This window comes from Manihot esculenta, chromosome 4, assembly GCF_001659605.2.
Source record: "Manihot esculenta cultivar AM560-2 chromosome 4, M.esculenta_v8, whole genome shotgun sequence".
NCBI lineage: Eukaryota > Viridiplantae > Streptophyta > Magnoliopsida > Malpighiales > Euphorbiaceae > Manihot > Manihot esculenta.
This window is the reverse complement of record NC_035164.2, coordinates 14,936,338-14,940,139: the sequence shown is the minus strand read 5'-3', so window position 1 is coordinate 14,940,139 and position 3,802 is coordinate 14,936,338.

Here is a 3,802-nt window from a genome sequence, read left to right as displayed (position 1 = left end):
TAATCGAAAAATCGAATCGAACTAAATTAATTCACTTTTTCAGTTTGGTTTTGATTTTATATATTTAAAAAATTGATTTAAATCGAACTTTAGTTGATTAAGTAAAAAACTCGAACAAACTGAACCGACCGAATTATATCCACTACTTATAATGCTGCCGCTTTGCATGTTATACATATCATTAATTCCAAAACCCTACTTTTTATCTTTCCCAAGAGCCCGTCCTTTCATTTTGTAGACTCCTCCTTTTTCTTTGCCTTGTACTCTTCTTTGTCGATTCATTCCTCTCCAAACATAATTTTCTTCATCTTTGGCTTTTGCTCTTCTTCGCCCATTTACTTCCACTTCAATTATCATGATCTTCTTCTTTTTTTTCATTTTTCTTTTTTGGATCGTTTTCTGCTACCTACTTTGAGTATTTCTTTGATTTATTGTTTCTATATCTTTTGTCAACACTTAATAATCTTACAACCTGTTAAATTTCTTTGATTGCATATCGCTATCTGAGATGAAAGAAGAATTGTTGGTTGCCTATTGCCACTCATCCTTGTCATCAATCATTAGAGATCCCCTCGTAACAGATCTGCCATTGCATGTTGTGTTGATTGCTTATGGGTTGTATTTATTATTATTCATGTGGGTTACATTGATTGCTTTGGGACATTTATATTTGTATACACGATTTTATTTTTGTTTCTAGAATAATTTTTTTAATCTTTTGCCCCAAGTGGAAAGTCATTTAGGTTTATTTTTGAATGCATGTGAATCAATTAAATTCGTATTCTTCAATTTCTTTCTTTTTTTTTTTTAACAAAGTGTTCTTCTATTTCCTTGTTATAGTGCTACTGCTGTATTTTTTCATATATTTTTCTTATTTTTTATTTTTTGCTTTATATAATATGTGAAAGAGAATAGATAGAATGACAGAAAATGAATGTAATTTGAAAAGAAAAAAAAAATCTTTATGTTTGGCTTGTAGGAAAGTGCAAGAAACTGTGTGAATCTCAAAATTGTAAGAACTGATCAGTTATAACCAAATCGAGTTAAATTATTTTAGTTCGATTCGGTTTGATTTGATGTTTTAAAAATTAAATTTCAACTTTCAATTTTTCGGTTCGGTTCAAAATTGAACCGAACTAACTGATTGCACACCCTTAATCAAGTTTCATGCTTTCAATTTTAGATATAATCTGAATTGTTTTTTTCCTTTACTAAGTATATATGATATACAATGGTTGAACATAAAATCTTAAGGTGTTAAAATTAGAGGTGTTCGGAAAAAAAAAAAAAAAAAAAAAAACTGATAAGGATAAATATGTTATAACTCTAAATGGAATTTAGGATTTTAAAATAATTTTTCAATACAACAAAGTTGTTTTAACTTAAAAATCATGATTCTTGAGAAAAGATTTTTGCAATCAAAATAATAAAAGGTTTTAAAAAGTCAAATTAAATAAAGAGTTGTCTAAACAATAAATAAATTGGATTTAATATCCTGCCAGTCAGAGCTTGATTCTCTTAATTTTTATCTTTGTCATTTTTCTTGAACTTAGTTGAATATTTTTTGGAAGTATATGGCTACACACATAAGATTATAAATTTTGATAATAATTGTCAAAATTGAATTTGTTAATAGGGTATTAAGAAATAACAATCTTAGAAGTGTTCCAATTTACTTGTAAGCTATAAGATCATTGAATTCTTAGAATGAATCTTGAGATACAAAGTTTGTAGTCTAGTATATAACTGTAAAAGGCAGTTTTATGAATTTGTTAAAGACAATAAAATTCTAAAGATATTCAATAAGATTAGTCAGAACTACCTTAAGAATTAAAAAATTATTCATTAGCTTATTGCTTCTAAAGAGTTAGAGCAAAAGTAATGATAATTTTATCATAAGTTTCTAATTAATAAATAGAATATTGAAAATTCAATATGTCTAATTCTAATATTATATCATATTTTCTATTAGTGATTAGCTTAGAACTATGGATACTTGTTTGGAGCATCCATAAATAGTTAAGAAGTAGTATGAGGTACTAATGATGTTAAAAAAAGAAAAATAGCTACTAAAGCTTACAAATTTGAATTTTAGTCAATCAATATAAATATAACATCTATTTTAAAGTATGTGCAATCTACAATGATAAATAATTAATTTAAAAAGGTTCCAAAAATCTAATTATTATGTACTCTGCAACAAAAGTCATATAATTTATAACATGAGATGCTATAAATAAATAAAAAATAGAAAATATATTTTTAGTTCTACGTTCATTTTGGAATGCTGAAATGATCAGTTTAGAATAGTTACAAAAGACTTATGATTGTACATTCAACTATAGAATCTAGGCAATTTGTTGCATGTGATGCTATAAATAAGCTGTCACATATTCAAATATTCTTAAAGGAACAATTTATTGTTTTTGGTTGCATCAACAGTTATTCTTTAGCTACGAAGGCAATGTCTTGTCTAAGACAAATGAATAAAGGTCTCGCAAAAGGAATCTAGACATTTATATGCCTAAGTATTTATCAGAAAACAAGTTGAAAATGCAAGAGAATAGCTTGAGCTGTGAAATTAGCTATTCCATTTACTTAAGCCATGATGTAGCACAGTTGTACAACTATCTTCAAAAGGTGGACACTGTATATTGATGTTAATGACTCTAGTTCAAGTGGAGTATGTTAGAAATATATGCCCTAGAGCCGTATACTATAGTATTAATTTGATATAATTTTACATCCCTATGCATAAATAATAGATAATTTAATTAATTAATTTAAATATTGTTTAAATAATTAAATATGATCTATTGTCGATTAGATTTTGATAGTCGTTCTATTCTAAAAGAGTTGAGAATATGGTGACAGAACGTACTTGTAGGGATGAGCAGTATTCAGTTCAAACCAAAATAACCGATTGAACCGAATTAATTCAGAAATTTCATTTAGTTGTATAAATTATTTGGTTTGGTTCGGTGTTACAGTTAAAAAAATTTGGTTATTTCGATTCAATTTTGATCAAAGAAAAATCAAAAAGTTGAACTGAACTGATTACTTACAATATTACTAATATTATGTTTTTTTGATAATATAGGGAGATTAGACCACGATAGCTTTTTTAAAAAAGGAATTTTAAGATGCACGACTTTCAAAAATGTGATAAGGGTCATAGGCACGTCATAGAATTCGAGGCAAAAATTCTATAGTCAATTTTGTATTTTTATTATTTTTTAGATTTTTTTAATAATTTTTCATATTAGGATTTTTGCTATTATAAATAGTCATTTTCTTGACTGTTTGAGACACTTTTCAATTTTTAAGAATTTAATTTAATATTTAGGCTTCTAGCCTTTTATTTTCTAAATTTCATCTTAGTAAAATGTTATTTGTTAAAACTTCTGATGGAGTTTAATCAATCCTATTTCAAACGAGTTAGATGTGATTCCCATAGTGGGTATTGGTGGGGTTTTACCCTCGCACAATTTGTCTATAATGACAAGAGGGTGCAAGATTAATTTGATTTCAAAAGATGGGTTTGTGTTTCTAAAGAATTCAATGTGTTTAGGCTAACAAAAGATATTTTGAAAGGGACGGATGACATCAAAACTTTAGATGAGCTTCAAGTTGTGCTTAAGAAGAGGTTGATAGGAAAAATTTTTTGCCTGTTTTGGGTGATGTCTGGAATGAAAGCTATGATGATTGGGAAATCTTGCAAACACCTTTGAAGTATGGGGCAAAAGAAAGTAAAATTGTGGTTGCTACTCGAAATGAAAGCGTAGCATCCATTGTTCTCACG